The sequence below is a fragment of the Aquarana catesbeiana genome, linkage group LG04 (assembly GCF_042186555.1).
Source record: "Aquarana catesbeiana isolate 2022-GZ linkage group LG04, ASM4218655v1, whole genome shotgun sequence".
Classification (NCBI taxonomy): Eukaryota; Metazoa; Chordata; class Amphibia; order Anura; family Ranidae; genus Aquarana; species Aquarana catesbeiana.
This window is the reverse complement of record NC_133327.1, coordinates 516538666-516556637: the sequence shown is the minus strand read 5'-3', so window position 1 is coordinate 516556637 and position 17972 is coordinate 516538666. Positions and strand designations below refer to the sequence as shown.

The 17972-nt window shown below is 43.8% G+C and overlaps 1 protein-coding gene across 2 annotated transcripts in view; it reads left to right on the top strand.

The window, feature by feature from the left end:
- Positions 1-9682: 9682 nt before the first annotated feature.
- The window catches only part of UTRN (utrophin), a 1071426-nt gene continuing 1063136 nt past the window's right edge, over positions 9683-17972 (top strand). Inside the window, exon 1 of one of the 2 annotated variants that reach the window (XM_073627744.1) lies at positions 9683-10329. The gene's annotated coding sequence lies outside the window, so the exon portion shown is untranslated. The remainder of the gene's footprint in view (positions 10330-17972) is intronic. The other variant, XM_073627752.1, reaches the window with a different exon arrangement.

Below are 17972 nucleotides of genomic sequence, written 5' to 3'. Positions count from 1 at the left end.
CTCCCCGGTGTCATGTGACTCGTTAGTGTTACAAGGTCTCAGGTGTGAATGGGGAGCAGGTATGTTAAAGTTGGTGTTATCCCTCTCAATCTCTTATACAGGTTACTGGAAGTTCAACATGGCACCTCATGGCAAAAACTCTCTGAGGATCTGAAAAAAAGAATTGTTGCTCTACATAAAGATGGCGTAGGCTAGAAGAAGATTGCCAAGACCCTGAAACTGAGCTGCAGCACGGTGGCCAAGACCATACAGCTGTTTACCAGGACAGGTTCCACTCAGAACAGGCCTCACCATGGTCGACCAAAGAAGTTGAGTACACGTGCTCAGCTTCATATCCAGAGGTTGACTTTGGGAAATAGAAGATGTATGAGTGCTGCCAGCATTGCTGCAGGGGTTGAAGGGGTGGGGGGTCAGCTCAGACCATACGCCGCACACTGCATCAAATTGATCTGCATAGCTGTCCTCTCAGAAGGAAGACACTTCTAAAACTGATGAACAAGAAAGTCCGCAAACAGTTTGCTGAAGACAAGCCGACTAAGGATATGGATTACTGGAACCATGTCCTGTGGTCTGATGAGACCAAGATAAACTTATTTGGTTCAGATGGTGTCATGCGTGTGTGGCGGAAACCAGGTGAGGAGTACAAAGACAGTCAAGCATGGTGGTGGGAGTGTCATGGTCTGGGGCTGCATGAGTGCTGCCAGCACTGGGGAGCTACAGTTCATTGAGGGAACCATGAATGTAAACATGTACAGTGTACTGAAGCAGAGAATGATCCCCTCCCTTCAGAGACTGGGCTGCAGGGCAGTATTACAACATGATAACGACTCCAAACACACCTACAAGACGACCACTGCCTTGATAAAGAAGCTGAGGGTAAAGGTGATGGACTGGCCAGGCATGTCTCCAGACATAAACCCTTTTGAGCATCTGTGGGGCATCCTTAAATGGAAGGTGGAGGAGCGCAGGGTCTCTAACATCCAACAGCTCCATTATGTCATCATGGAGGATTGGAAGAGGATACAAAAAGACGCCACTTGCTCACATCTATAGCTGGCTATCGCAGTTTGAAGCATTGGAGGGCTAACAACAAGTACAAACAGGGCCATTGATAAATCCATGGAAAAAGACAAGCTTAACTTACCACCAGCCCGCAGACAACCAAATAACCTGTCTAACAGTATGTGTTAAAAGCAGGGGTTTAGTCTGCACACATTGGCAACCTGTGAATCTCTGGTGAACTCCATGCCCAAGAGGGTTAAGGCAGTGCTGAAAAATAATGGTGGCCACACAGAATAATGACACTTTGGGCCCAATTTGGACATTTTCACTTAGGGGTGTACTCACTTTTGTTGCCAGTGGTTTAGACATTAATGGCTGTGTGTTGAATCATTTTTATGGGACAGTAAATTGACACTGTTATACAAGCTGTACACTCACTACTCTACATTGTACAAAGTGTCATTTCTTCAATGTTGTCACATGAAAACATAAAATAAAATATTTACAAAAATGTGAGGGGTGTACTTACTTTTGTGAGATACTGTATATTTGGTATTACTGTGATCGGCTGTATATTGCTGTGTATTGCATGCATAAATACCAGTAAACTAGTGCCATGTTTAGAACCATGTTTAAAAAAATTACAAAATCTATGTACTGGTCAGTTATACATGAGTACACATGTAAATCACACCTACCCCTTGAATAGTAGATCATTAAATAATTTTTACATGTATGTACGAGTATACACACATATACACATGCAAACATGTGCACTATATTGACCATACTTTTTTTGTGAAGAAACTTTCTGTGAGGAAGATACGGCATTCATACATCAGTACCATGTGCTAGCACTATTAGTTTTGAAACAATTAGGGGTCTATTTATAAAATCTGTGCTGCACAAATGTGACAAACATTTACAGAACCCCAACAAAAATTTACATATTTTGTCATAAATTATTATTTCCTATGATTGTTAGCGCCATCTAGTGACCATAATGCAATATTTTCCTGATTTAGATATTTCAAGAAATTAAGTGTCGCTAGATGAGGCTGACGTGCATAGGAAATATTATTATTAGACAAAATATGGCATTATATTTTCATGTTGCCTGTGTGAATGTTTGTCACATTTGTACAACTTTTTTTTTTTTAGAAATAGACCCCCTAGTGTCACTGTGGATAAAAAGTAAATAATTTGAGTAATATGACATGACGGTAATGTGACATGGAGAATTTATTTATAAATAAAACATTTTTTTTTTGCACATTTAATGCAAAATAAAAATGAAAAAACATTTGAATATTAATGATTAAAAAAATTGTAGAACTAAAAATTATCAGCTGGAAAAATACCAGGAGAAGGAAATAAAGGAGTTCATTTGAGCTTTTCAGTGTTAGCTAGGGGTTAATAGTAACAAATTCCACTGGTAAGATTGTTTTAACTGACATCATATGCAGATCAAAGGTCACTCCCTTCATCTACAGGTGAATGAAACAAAGTAAATACAATGTAACAAAAATGTTGTTATATGATGTATCTAAATAAAGTTTCTGAACAGTGTTCCAAAGAGGTTATAAAAAGGAAAGTAAGAATCTTTTAGGCCCTGTTCACACCAGAAGGCGGTGCAGGAAACCTGCGTTTCGTGCGCGTCTCCCGAACCACATCCAAAACGCACTGCAGTGGCGATCTGCAGCAGGTGTCAGCGTTAAAGTGCTTGTAAAGCCCATTTTTTTTCGTTCTATAGTTCCCTTTTTAGATAAAATTAATCTTCCTAGTGTATGTGTTTTATAAAAAATATGCTGCCTAATATCTTATTTCCGAGCGCCGATCTGCGCTCACGTGATTGCTCGGCTCTCTCCTCTCCCGGGCTGACAACCTTGCTTTGTGCACTGGTGCGCAGTCATGTTAGAACAGGAAGGGGCCGTCCCCAAACTGTTCCCACAAAGTGGGGAGCATGAAATTGTCCAAAATGTCTTGGTATGCTGACGCCTTAAGTGTTCCCTACAAAATAATGTTTTTTTAGAGTTTCTTCAGCAGAAAAAAAACTCTCAATGATCCTAACTGCTTCTAAAAGCTACTAAAATGCTAACAGCTTTTTTAAAAAAAATTTTATTTATTTTTTTCTTCATGTACAGTAATACCTTGGATTAGGAGCATAATTCGTTCAAGAAGAATGCTTGTAATCCCAAGCACTAGTCAAAGCGAGTTTCTCCATAGGAAATAATGAAAACTCAGATAATCCGTTCCACAGCCACCGCTTGTCTATGCAGTACCGCATGTGGCCAGAGGTGCGGGGCCACCGGAGACACTTGGAAACACTCGGAAACACTCGGAGATGCTCAGGGACACTCGGGAACGGAGTGTTTCTGAGTACCTCCGAGTGTCTCTAAGCATCTCCGATCGTCTACAAGTGTCTCTGAGTGTCTCAGAGTGTTACCGCACCCCAGCAGCTTGAACCCTGCTCATCTTGCGAGGCAATGCTTGCAAAGCGTGTCAGGATTTAAAAAAAAAAATAAACGCTCCTATTGCGAAACGCTCGTAAACCGCGTTACTCGCAATCCAAGGTTCCATTGTACTGCAAAAACGTTAATAAAATGCTAATGCTGCTAAAAGCTTCTAACTGCTTCTAAAAGCTACTAAAATGCTGCTGGAAGCTGGCACAAAAATGCTATTATCAGCATTTTTCATCCAGCATTTTTTTCTAGCTTTTTTTTGAGCTTATGAAGAGCTCTAGTGTGCATGGAGCTTTAAGCCTCGTACACACCATCAGATTTTCGGACGAACATTTGTTGCATGCTAGTCTCATATCGAAAGTGAAGAGGTTACTCACCATACTAAAATTCTCGTACGACAGAATTCAACTTCAGAAGTGACGTAACATGTTGAATAGTTTTGTATGTATTCTTTCGTTTCTGAGCATGCGTAGTCTTTCTCTTATGATTTTTTTTTTTTTTTTGGACGAAAACCGTACTCATTAAATGAAAATTGGACGTTGTGTTCACGTAGGATTACAATTTAAAAGCCCGTACACACGATACGAAATTCGGAAGTAAAATTCTGTCCAACGAACGATCTGCCAATTTTCAGATCGTTAGTACGGTGCTTTCGACAGCCGATTCGTTTTTTTTGAACGAAAAAAGCTGGATGTGCAGACTATAAAATTTTTGTTGGAAGTGAACTCACCATCTGATTTTCGTTTCATTAGTACGGTTTTCGTCCAAAAAAAAAAAACGTAAGAGAAAGACTACGCATGCTCAGAAACTAAAGAATATATACAAAACTATTCAACACATTACGTCACTTCTGACGTTGTATTCTGTCGTACGAGAATTTTCGTATGGTGAGTAACCTATTCACTTTCCACATGAGACTAGCATGCCACAAAAAAATGGACGAACGTTCGTCTGAAAATCTGATCGTGTGCGCAAGGCTTAATTAAACGAAAATCGGACATTGTGTTCACATACGATTAAAATTTTATAGTCTGCACATCCAGCTTTTGTCGTAGGAAAAATTGGAATTGGCTGTCGGAAGCACCGTACTAATGATCCGAAAATCGGGAGATCGTTCTTCAGGCGAAATTTTACTTCCGATTTTTCATATCGTGTGTATAGGGCCTTTGAGCATTGTACACACGAACATGAAATCATATGAAAAATACCACTTTCGAAGCGATCGTACGATAATCGGATCATTAGTACAGAGTTTTTGAGAGCCGATCATGACAGTTCATTTGATATTATTTGATTGGACATGCACAAAATGTTTTTCCCATAAGATGCCAGTTCATACGATTTTTGTTTAATCAGTACAGCTGTCATTCGAAAATACAATGGAAATGCAATACAACGCCTCACTTCCGAATTCAAATTTTTATTCTGTCGTATGAGAATTTTCATGACTAATGCCCGGTACACATGATGAGATTATCAGACGAATGATAACCGATCAGGGCAGTTCATCCGATATTATTTGATTGGACATGCACATATTTTGTACGATGCCAGATGGTACGATTTTCATTTAGTCGGTACAGCTGTCGCTCGATAATGCAATACGAATGCATTACAAAACATGACATCACTTCCGAATATTTATTCTGTCGTGCGCAAATTTTCATGACTTTAACCGCTTCCTGACTGCCTCACACAGATATACTGCGGCAGAAGGGCACCTACAGGCAGATTAACATACCTGTATGTGGCCCTTTAAGGGGTAGCTTGCGGGCGCGCGCGCCCGCCGGGAGCTCCGTGACTGCGATCGGAGGTCCAGCGGACATCGGGTACCCGCGATTGTCTCATGGTGAGGAAGAACGGGGAGATGCTAATGTAAACAAGCATCTCCACGTTCTGCCTAGTGACACTCTCACTGATCTCTGCTCCCTGTGATCGGAAGCGGCGATCGGTGTAAGGCAACGCACAGCCCCCCCCCCACAGTTAGAAACACTCCCTAGGACACACTTAACCCCTACAGCGCCACCTAGTGGTTAACCTCTTCACTACCAGTGACATTTTTACAGTAATCAATGCAATTTTTTAGCACTGATCGCTGTATAAATGCCAATGGTCCCAAAAATGTGTCAAAATTGTCCGATGTGTCCGCCATAATGTCGCAGTCACAATAAAAATTGCTGATCACCGCCATAACTAGTAAAAAAAATATTATCAATAAAAATGCCATAAAACTATCCCCTATTTTGTAGAAGCTATAACTTTTGCGCAAACCAATCAATAAACGCTTATTGCGATTTTTTTTTTACCAAAAATATGTAGAAGAATACATATTGGCCTAAATTGAGGAAAAAAATGTTTTTAAAAATATTTTTTGGGGATATTTATTATAGCAAAAAGTAAACAATAATGCGTTTTTTTTTTTCAAAATTATTGCTATTTTTTTGTCTATAGCGCAAAAAATAGAAACCACAGAGGTGATCAAATACCACCAAAAGAAAGCTCTATTTTTGGGGAAAAAAAGGTGTCACTTTTGTTTGGGAGCCACGTCGCACGACCGCGCAATTGTCACTTAAAAGCGACGCAGTGCCGAATCGCAAAAAGTACTCTGGTCAGGAAGGGGGTAAATTCAGCACATACAGGGGGTTCTTCCAAAGAAGTGGCGTTCTTAAAATAAGTGGCACTTCCGCTCTTGCACTTCAGCGATTTGCACAAAGCAAACTATAAAAGACTGCAGGTGACCCCATTTCCTAATTTTATCATCTTCCTCTCTGAAACATGCACTCTTTACCTCTCCTCCTTTTCACAATTGCTGCCTCTCTCCTCAAACTCTCTTTTCTACATCCCTCTGCTCCACCCCACAACCTGTACATATCACCCTCACTTCTCCCCTCCCCCTATTACTGCACTCATCACCTCTTTCTAACTCTAAGCCCACTTGCTAACATACCCCCCAGGATACTGAAGCATGTCCCCTCATACAAATCATATTCTCATATTACCTCCCTCACTCTTCTGCTTCTCCTAATCGCTGGAGATATTTCCCCAAACCCTGGGCCCACTTTATTTAACTGTGCCCAACACACCCATCACCATCACCCTACACCCTCTGGCAGTAGTCGCAATCTACACAATCTAGTCTCCATTCCTCTTCTTGCCAACACCAGCCTCACTCTCTCCTGCGCCCTCTGGAACGCCCGCTCTGTCTGCAACAAACTCACTGCTGTTCATGACCTCTTTGTCACTAATTCCTTCAATCTACTTGCTCTCACAGAAACCTGGCTCCACGAATATGACACCCCTTCTCCTGCTTCCCTCTCCCAGGGTGGCCTTCACTGGACTCACTCCCCCAGGCCTAATGGACGCAAGGGAGGTGGAGTGGGATTCCTCCTATCCCCCCAGAGCACCTTCCAGGTTATTCACCCTCCTCCCTCTTTTTCACTCTCATCATTCGAAGCCCACTGTATACGTCTATTCTCTCCCACTTCCCTAAGAATTGCTGTGATCTACCGGCCCCCTGGACCATTATCGACTTTCCTTGATGAGTTTTCTGCCTGGCTACCCTACTTTCTCTCTTCAGAAATTCCCACAATCCTTCTCTGTGATTTCAACATCCCTGCTAATACAAACATTCCTGCTACTTCTAAACTTCTTAGTCTAACCTCTTCATTTGACCTGAAGCAATGGGTACAGGCTTCTACTCACTCTGATGGCAACACCCTTGACCTTGTATTCTCTTACCTATGCACTCCATGCAACTTCTCAAACAATCCTTTTCCTCTCTCCGACCACCACCTTATTAGTTTCTCTCTCCCCCTGTCTTCCACCACCTTTCCCTCCAATCGCCTAACCGTCACCTGTAGAAACTTTCGCAACTTCAACTCCTCTCTCCTCTACTCTGCTACCGACCACCTCTATGACAAAATCTCCCCCCTGTCCTGCCCCAACCAAGCCATATCCATCTACAATAAATCTCTGTCCTCCACCCTGGACAAGCTCGCTCCCCTCACTACACGCAGAATCAGGCCTCGACCCCTACAACCCTGGCAAACAGATGACACTAAAATTCTCAAAAAACGTAGTCGCGCTCTTGAGCGTCTGTGGCACAAGACTAAGTCTCTCAAAGACTTCAACCAATACAAATCTGCCCTCCAAAAATACTATTCTTTCCTCCACACTGCCAAGCAAACTCTATTTTACAACTCTTATTAATACCTTCTCATCCAATCCCCGTAAACTCTTCTCTACCTTCAACTCTCTACTTTGTCCTCCACCGCCTCCCCCCACTGATTTACTCACTGCCCAGGAAATCGCTAATCACTTCAAAAACAAGATTGATACAATCCGTGATGAAATCTCCACTCTACAGGTATCTCCCCCAGCTAAGACCCCATGTCAACAGATACAACTGACACTACCTCTATTCAAATCTACTACTCCAGACGAAGTTGCTAAACTCCTTTCTATCGCCCACCTAACTACCTGTCCCCTGGACCCTGTTCCCTCTCAAATGCTACAGTCACCCTCTGACCCCATCCTACACTCTCTAACCCACATCTTCAATCTCTCCCTCACCTCTGGCGTCTTCCCCGATGCTCTAAAACATGCACTGGTCACCCCCATACTCAAAAAGCCATCCTTGGACCCTACCAATCTTAACAACCTACGCCCTATCTCCTTGCTCCCCTTTTCCTCTAAACTCCTTGAACGCCTGGTTTACAACCAACTGAGTGACCACCTCATTAAAAACAACCTTCTTGATCCCCTTCAATCTGGATTTCGCCCTCAACACTCCACAGAAACTGCTCTTTTAAAACTCACAAATGACCTACTAACTGCAAAAACCAACGGACACTATTCTGTACTCCTACTTCTGGATCTTTCAGCTGCCTTTGACACGGTTGACCACCCCCTCCTCCTCAAAAAACTTCACTCCATCGGTCTCCGTGACTGTGCTCTTCAGTGGCTCTCATCCTACCTATCCCAACGCACCTTCAGTGTCACTTACAATTCTACTTCCTCCACTCCTCTTCCCTTCTCTGTCGGGGTCCCCCAAGGTTCTGTTCTTGGACCTCTTTTATTTTCAATCTACACCTCTTCCCTGGGTCAGCTGATAGCCTCTCATGGCTTTCAATATCATTTCTATGCTGATGACACACAAATCTATCTCTCCACCCCTCAACTCACTCCATCAGTCTCCTCACGCATCACTAACTTACTAACCGACATATCTGTATGGATGTCACACCACTTCCTCAAACTCAACTTGTCCAAAACCGAGCTTATAATATTTCCTCCCCCACGTGCCTCTTCCCCTGACTTCTCTGTGAAGAGCAATGGCAAAACCATCCACCCGTCCCCACATGTCAGGGTGCTAGGTGTTATCCTAGATTCTGAACTCTCCTTTCAGCCCCACATCCAATCACTTTCCAAAGCTTGCCGCCTCAACCTCCGCAACATCTCTAAACTACGTCCCTTTCTAACCAGTGAAACTACAAAGCTCCTGATTCACTCCCTGGTTATCTCTCGCCTCGACTACTGCAACTCCCTCCTCATTGGCTTACCTTTAAATAGACTATCCCCCCTTCAGTCCATCATGAATGCTGCTGCCAGACTCATCCACCTTACAAACCGATCAGTGTCTGCTACCCCTCTCTGCCAATCCCTCCATTGGCTGCCACTCGCCCAACGAATTAAATTCAAAATACTAACAATAAGTTACAAAGCCATCCACAACTGTGCCCCCAGCTACATCACTAACCTAGTCTCAAAATACCAACCTAAACGCCATCTCCGTTCCTCCCAAGATCTCCTGCTCTCTAGCTCCCTCATCACCTCCTCCCATATCCGCCTCCAGGACTTCTCCCGAGCCTCGCCCATCCTCTGGAATTCCCTACCCCAATCTGTCAGACTGTCTCCAAATTTATCCACTTTTAGGCGATCCCTGAAGACTTTCCTCTTCAGAGAAGCCTATCCTGCCTCCATCTAACAACTGCATTATTTTCTCCATTAGCTCATCCCCCACAGCTATTACCCTTTTGTATAACTTGACCCTCCCTCCTAGATTGTAAGCTCTAACGAGCAGGGCCCTCTGATTCCTCCTGTATTGAATTGTATTGTACTTGTACTGTCTGCCCTAATGTTGTTGTAAAGCGCTGCGTAAACTGTCGGCGCTATATAAATCCTGTATAATAATAATAATAATAATAATAATAATTCTTCCGGGGCTGAAGTGGTTAATGCCCCATACACAGGATGAGAAAATCATACGAAAAATCTAATCATTAACTCCTCGAAGTCGATCTGAGATTAGCATGCAAAAAAAAAAAAAAAAAAGACGGACGATCATTCGTCCGATAATCTCGTCGTGTGTACCGGGCATTACTGTGATGGGCACAGTAAAATTGTTGTGCCGTAATGACATGATCCGGCAGGTGGCGCCCGTCTGCTGTACATCGTGCGCTATATCAGTCAGAGGAGAGCGGAGCGCGGAGTGGGCGGGGCCGTGTTGTGATTCTGCCACGTTCTCTCAGTTTCACGGCAGCCGCCCGCACTGAAATCCCGAGCGAAGTGGGAGTGTGAACCTGGGAGACAAAGTTATTGGGAAGAGAGGCGTCCACCATTGCGGGATCGCCGGCTCATGTAACTTGTATCCCAGGAAGAAGAAGGAGGAGGAGGAGAGTGGAGAGTGTCCCCGGTGGAAGTGTGATGGTGGGTGGGAGAAGTGTCCAGGAGCGGAGGGTGCAGCACTTGGACGGGACTTCCAGCAGCCGGGATGTTGTCTGACTTGTAGGCGATCAGTGGAAGTCGGTGACTTTTTCTGCTGACAATCCATAGAGTGGATGAGACAAGGAAGAAGTCCTCCCAGGTAGGATTACACCTCTAAATTATTCATCCAGTGTGATCAGAGCGTCACCTCTGTGCGTCCGGGGAGATCGGACACGTCCGTGCAGCGTGCCCAAATACACCAATGTCTTCATTCTTATTGGCCCCCTGACGCACGCAAGAGACGCACACAAGAGACGCACGCAAGAGACGCATGCAAGAGACGCATGCAGGAGACTCACGCACTTCCATGGACCTCATGCACACGGGACGTTTCTCTATCTCTCCTAGACACCTTTCGTCCTGACAGAAAAACCACTTGGTGATGAGTGCAACGCGTTTAGACGCGTCAACTCCTTGAGCGTTAATTCATTCCATTGGCCAGAATAATAATTCTGGCTAATGAAATGAATTAACACTCAAGTGCTAAACGTGCCTGGCATTAGACCGATTTCACACTGGGGCTGGCCATGCGTTAGTGGTAAAGCGACGCTCGTTTTAGTGGCGTTTAAGGGCACTTTCATACTGCCAGCGCCTGGGCGTCAGCAGTAAGTGCAGCTATTTTTAGCGACACTTTACTGTCATTTTAGCTGCGCTATTTGGTCGCTAGTTTGGCGCTTTTACCCCCGCTAGCGGCCTAAAAAGGGTTAAAAAATGTCACTGCAGCGTCGGTACGGCAGCGCTGCCCATTGATTTCAATGGGCAGGGGCGCTTTAGGAGCGGTGTATTCGCCTCCAGTGTAAAAGGGGTCTTAACGGCACTTTTGGCCACTAGCGGGCGCTTTTAACCCCAAAGAAGGGGGGGTTAAAAACGCCCGTGTTGCCGCGCTTCATAAGCGCTGCCCATTCATTGCAGGGGTAGTGTGGGAGCGCTAAATCCAAACCGCCCCAAAGATGCTGCTTACAGGACTTTTTTTCCCATCCCGCAAGGGCACCGTCCCAGTGTGAAAGCACTCGGGCGGCCTGGGAGGCAGTTTTCAGTCGCTTTACAGGTGCTATTTCTAGCGCTAAAACGCCTGAAAACTGCCTCAGTGTGAAAGGGGTCTTAAAGCAGAAGTAAACTGCTGAAAAAAACAAACAAACAAACCTGCAAGACAAAGGCATAATGTGCTAGTATGCATCGCATACTAGCACATTATGAAATACTATAGAATGAAGTCCCCGCAGCAGCGCTCAGTCACCTCTGAGGGGGCTGATATGTTCCCCCCCCCCCCCCCCCCGACGTTTCGTCTGGGTTTGCAGGATCTGGCGCTGTGATTGGCCGGAGCCGCAATCACGTCACTCTTGCGCATGAAGCTCTGAAGTTCCGGGACACAATATGCTCGACCTTCAGAGCACATGCGCCACGGCGTGCAGGGTGAATGTCTCCTAAACGGTGCACATTTAGGAGATATTCATTTTACCCACAGGCAAGCTTTAATATAGGCTTGCCTGTAGATAAAAATAACAAAGTGGGATATGCGACCACTTTAAGTCTGGGTTCACACTAGAGCAATCTCAGAGATCGCATGTAATTCGCACCCGCACCGCAGGTGCCCATCACATGCGATCTCTGAGCAATGATAGTTCAGCCATACAGTTGTATGACTGAACTCGCATTGGATTAGCACAGAAAATAGTACAGGGACTTGTTTTTCCCCACCCTAGAATCGGATCACATGGGTGTTCTCACCTATGCGATCTGATTCCTGTGCGAGTTCACAGTTTTGTTTTTTTTTTTAACAGAAGGGGTGAGTTCACAGTTTGCAGTGCGATCTAAACTTTGTTAATGACACCGGCAGTGGTTCGCACAAGGCAGTGTAAACTGCCTGCGGGAAAGGAGCGATGCGGGAACCGGTGCTGGAATCGAGCTGGTTCCCGCATCGCACTAGTGTGAACCCAGGGTTGAGAAGTTGTAAACGCTCAAGGTTTTTCACCTTAAGACTCCTTTCACACTGAGGCGGTTTTCAGGCGTTTTAGCACTAAAAATAGCGCCTGAAAACTGCCTCTCATGCCTCCCCAGTGTGAAAGCCTGAGTGCTTTCACACAGGGGTGGTGCGCTTGCGGGATGGGAAAAAAAGTCCTGCATGCAGCATCTTTGGGGTGGTGTAGGAACACTGTATACAGCTCTCCCAAACTGCCCCTGCCCATTGGAATGAATGGGCAGCGCTTCGGAAGCGCCGCAACACGGGTACTTTTAACCCCTTCTTCGGCTGCTAGCGGGGGTTAAAAGCGCACCGCTAGTGGCCGAAAAGCACCGCTAAAACAGTGGTAAAGCACCACTAAAATTAGCGGCGCTTTACCGCTAATGGCCCCCAGTGTGAAAGGGGTCTAATGCATTCGGGGCATTAAGGTGAAAAAACCTTCTGTGCTGCAGCTGCCCCCCCAGAGCCCCTGTTTTTCTTACCTGAACCCGATCCTTCCAGTGACGAGCGTGACCCCAGCAGCTCCAGCCGCTGCTTAGGGTCCTCATTGTATAGATTGATAGCAGCGGGAGCCACTGGCTCCCACTGCTGTCAATCAAATCCAGTGACATGGTAGCCGGGGACAGGGCCGAGTCCTGCTGTCTGTGTCAATGGGCAGCAGCGGGACTCGGGAGCTCGTGGGCACGAGTGCCCCCATGGAAAGCATCTCTCCGTAGGGGCACCCGATGAAGAGGAGGAGCCAGGAGCACCGCCGGAACACCCTAGAAAAGGAGGATCAGGACCGCTCTGTGCAAAACCCTCGCACAGAGCAGGTAAGTATGACATGTTTGTTATTTTACAAAAGAAAAAAAAAAAACCCTTACAATCACTTTAACTCATGTTTACACTCGCAAAGCTTTTTTTTTTCTGCCTAACTCAGCAGACACCCTTAAGAGCAGCGTCAAAAATATCCAGGTCTAAAGAAGAACTAGACCTACCTGTCTTCCAACAGTTCCTGTCCTTCGCCAGCATCTTTTGCTGGTCTTCATTGGTCAGCGCAGGATGACGTCACTCCTAGCATGCAAAGTCCAGGCTGGCGGTGTAAGCTGAGCTGCGCATGCGTGGCTCAGTCAGTTTACATGCTGGAGAAACAGCAAGCAGGCAGGTAGGTGTATTTTATTGCAGAAGAGACATTGCATGTCTCTTCTGCAATAAAGAGCCTGCCTGCTCGCTGTTTGTGACAGCGGATGCTTTGGGGCCGATTGACACCAGAATCAAACCGGAATGCACTATGTGTTGCTGTGCGATTCGGTGTGGTGCGGTTTTCTGCCCATTCATTTGAATTAGCGAAAATCGCACCAAAAGTAATGCATGCACTACTTTTAAAAAACAAACCGCACTGGTTCACATGGTACTGTGGGTACCATGCAATCCAGTGCAGGCAAATGCACTGCATTTGCGGTCTGCGTTTGGGGGTATCCTTAGGATTACATTGACACCCACAGCAGATTGTACACCCAATGCATTTGAAACGCATACACGGAACACAGGTTACCTTCACCGCATAAAATCTTTCACATTATACAAAAAAAAATTGGGCTAACTTTACTGGTTATAGTTTTTTTTTAATGCATTAAAGTGTAATTTTTTCCAAAAAAATCGCATTTGAACGACTCCTGCGCAAATACAGTGTGACATAAAATATTGCAACAACCACCATTTTATTCTCTAGGGTCTCTACTAAATATAATATTTATAATGTTTGGAGGTTCTAAGTAATTTTCTAATAATTTTTATTTAAACTTGAAAATGTCAGAAAAAGGTTTCGTTTTTAAGTGGTTAAACTTCCCTCATGTACACACCAAAGTATATTCCTTTGATCTAAAGGACAAATGGTTACAATGTTTATACTTAAGTTCCACTGGTAAAGAATGTTGTGATTCTTGGCAGACTGCCCGTTTTTTTTTCCTTTCTTTTGAGATGTTGGCTTTAGCAGAGCAGAGAGAAGTCTCTGCATAGAAAGAATCGGGAAATACTTTGTCAAGATCGCAACGGGGAAAAAATCGCGATAAGATTCTTAACGATTAATTGTGCAGCTCTACCGCATTCCGGTGTGAACTGGCACTCAAGATGCATTAAAATGCACATACACATGTACACTGGTGTGAAGCCAGGCATAAAAGGGAACTTGATCACCCCCCATCCCAATCTGGTCATCTGGGGTGAGCTGAAATAATATACTCACCCCGCAAATACAAAGTTGCCCCGCAGTCACCTGGTGTAAGCCACTGCATTGCCCAGTCTGGCACTGCCATCTTCTATGTGACATCAGTGGTGAAGAGGGTGGGCTTTAACACCCATCTATAGATGGCCAATGTTTCTGTGCATGCTCATTGCATACTCCCAGCACAATGACCGAGCTGTAAGGACAGATCTTAGTCTCTAGCAATGATTGAGAGGTGGCAGGACAACTCCTGATCATAAGACCTCTATGACAGCCAAGCACAGTGGTCATGTGATCAAGCAGTCCTTCCCACCCCCTGGGACCTAAAGACCCAGCTAAAAGAATGCTGGAGCTGGGGTGAGAAGATGTTAGTTTAAACCAAAGCCCAAAACGTTTTTTTAAAACGGAGGGTTATAATCTACTTTAGAGTCTTTTGCCATCTGTGTCCCATGAGGAGATTTCCCCTGACTTCCTGACACAGAGCCACAACAGGAAGTGAGGGGAAATCCCTCGCTGTCACCAGAACTAGTGTCCCCATAGGAAGATTTACCTTCTATTCATTTTATGGTTATAACCCAAAATGTGGAAGTTTCTTTCACTATCACTTATAAGAATTCATCTAATAAATGGAGAGGGTAAATCTCTCAAATGGGAATAAAGACAGCAATAAAAGCCTGACAGGTGTTCTAATCCCTCTCCGCTGTGTCCAAAAAGAAAAAAAATGTGGGCTGCAGTACGCACTTTAGCATGTAACTGTAGGCAAAACCTTTTTGAATATGGTGAAGAGGGGTTAGACCAGATTTATCAATGTGAGCGCCTTCAGTGACAGAAGAAAACAATCCCTGACCAGGCGTCCTGTTCACTATTAAGTCCAAAACTAAAAAAAAAACGTTTGGGCTGTATATATACTTTTAAGTGAACCTTAACCTTTCCCACCCACATTATTGCACTCCTTCTTCCACATAATTAGACATGTATCTATTCCTTTCCCTAAGGCCTCACTCACTCTTGTAGGTGGGGTCACCAGTGATTATCCACGGGAGACTCAGCAGGGCATCCTCCGAATAGCTGCATATGGGAAGACCCATTTAAAGCAATGTAATTGTAGTGCTTAGGCTCGGTTCACACTACTGGATTGCGACTTTGATGCAATTATGTGCTGCAACTTTGTGACTATGCAAATTTTACGCACTGTAAATCGCACCAAAGTAGTGGAGGAACCTTATCCAAAATTACACTGTTCTTTTTTTTTTTTTTTTTTTTTATAATTCATTCTTTATTAAACATTTTTCTCTTATTACAATAAACATTTACATGACTCATCTCCCCAAGACAGAGGACAATATTCAATATCCTGGTTTATATATACACGCCAACAACAGGGATGGCTCCCTCTACACCCCCTCCCCCATACCCTAAAAAAAAGAGAGAAAAAAAGCGCCTCAGTTTTATAAGAGTGCTATAAAAATAATTTAAGATTTTCCAATATTGTACTCTCTATACATTGTTGACTTAATACGTGTTAAAGGAGAGGGGAAAAAAAAAATTTTTGAAAGAAAGGGAAAAGACCTTTCAAGTGCTGTGCTCTATATGTGTCATTAACTTATTACACGTGAAAGAAAGTAAAACCAAAAACTCAGATTTTATCAAAGTGTTATAAAACTTATTTAAATTATTCAAATATTAGTGCTCTATATATATTATTGACCTGTTATGTGTGAAAAGAAAAAAAATGCATTATAAAATAATTCAAAAAATTTTCTAGTGCTCGTGCTTTGTGTATGTTATCAACTTATTACGTGAAAAGAAGAGAAAAAAAAGGGGGGGGAGGGGGTGAGGGGAAAACTTACCCTATTTATTAGTTGATTATATAAAAATTCAAAAATATCAAGTGCTTGTGCTCTACCTTGTGCTGCAACTTTGTGACTTTGCAAATTCTATGGGGCCAAGTCGCACTGTAAATCGCACCAAAGTAGTGCAGGAACCTTGTCCAAAATTACACTGTTCTGAATTGCATTGATCAGAATAGGCACCATTGAAAACAATGGGGTTGATTTACTAAAACTGGAGAGTGCAAAATCTTGTGCAGTTGTGCATGGTAGTCAATCAGCTTCTAACCTCAGCTTGTTCAATTAGGCTTTGATCAAGAAACCTGGAAGCTGATTGGTTTCTATGCAGAGATAGGCCAGATTTTGCACTCTCCAGTTTTAGTAAATCAACCCCTATGAGATTTCCCTTGTCAAGTGGTTCTGTGCCTTAAAGTGGAAGTAAACTCCCGATTAGAGGTCGACCGATATGGGTTTTTCTCTGGCCGATGCCGATGCCGATATTTAGAAATCGCGGTGGCCGATGGCCGATATGTGATGCCGATTTTTTTGGGCCGATATATTTGGCCGATTTTTTTTTTCCTTTCTTTTTTCCCTTCATCTCATAAAATCTAACAGTTAGACCCCTTTCACACTGGGGCGTTTTTCAGGCGCTTTTGGGCTAAAAATAGCACCTGTAAAGTGCCTGTAAAACGGCTCCCCTGCAGTCTCAGTGTGAGATCCCGAGTGCTTTCACACTGAGGCGATGCGCTGGCAGGATGTAAAAAAAAGTCCTGCAAACGGCATCTTTGGAGCGGTGTATACTGCTGCTCCACCACTCCTGCCCATTGAAATGAATGCGCACCGCTACCGAAGCGCCTGCAAAGCGTTTTGGCAGCGGCGCTTCAGGGGCGCATTTAACCCCTTCCTCGGCCGCTAGCTGGGTTATAAGCGCCCCGCTAGCAGCCGAAAAGCGCCTCTAAAATGACGGTAAAGCACCGCTAAAACTAGCAGCGTTTTACCATCAACGCATGCCCGCTCCAGTGTGAAAGCAGCCTTAAGTAATACAGAATTTTTTTTTCATTTAAACATTAAACAAAACAAACCTTCAATCAGTTCACTTGTATGTATAATTTAGAAAAAAAACCTAAAAAAAAAAAAAAAAAAAAAAAACCCTATCTTAAATAATAAATACACAAAAACAGGTAATCAAAACTTTTGGACGAAAAAAAATGGGCTAACTTTACTGCTTATTTTTTTTTTTTAATTCATTACTGTATTTTTTTTTTTTAAATTGCGTTTGAAAGACCGCTGCGCAAATACCGTGTGACATAAAATATTGCAACAATCACCATTTTATTCCCTAGGGTCTCTGCTAAAAAAATATATATAATGTTTGGGGGTTCTAAGTGATTTTCTAGCAGAAAATACAGGATTTTTACTTGTAAGCAACAAGTGTCAGAAAAGATTTAGTCTTTAAATGGTTAAACTGAAAACTTCTACACACGGAGTTCAGTCTATTGATAAAAAGAACCTGAAAGAGATACAAATGTATCTTCTTATCAGACTTGGCAGGCTGCCCAGAGGAGGAGAGAATCCTCTCCACAGATAACTTAGGGAAACTTGCATTAACTTCTATTACAGAAGTCATTTGCAAGTCACGGCTGAAGTTATAATCGGCCTTTTTTATCAGCACAATCGGCCGATGCCGATTAAGTAAAAAACGCCAAATATCGGCCGATATATCGGCCGGCCGATATATCGGTCGACCTCTA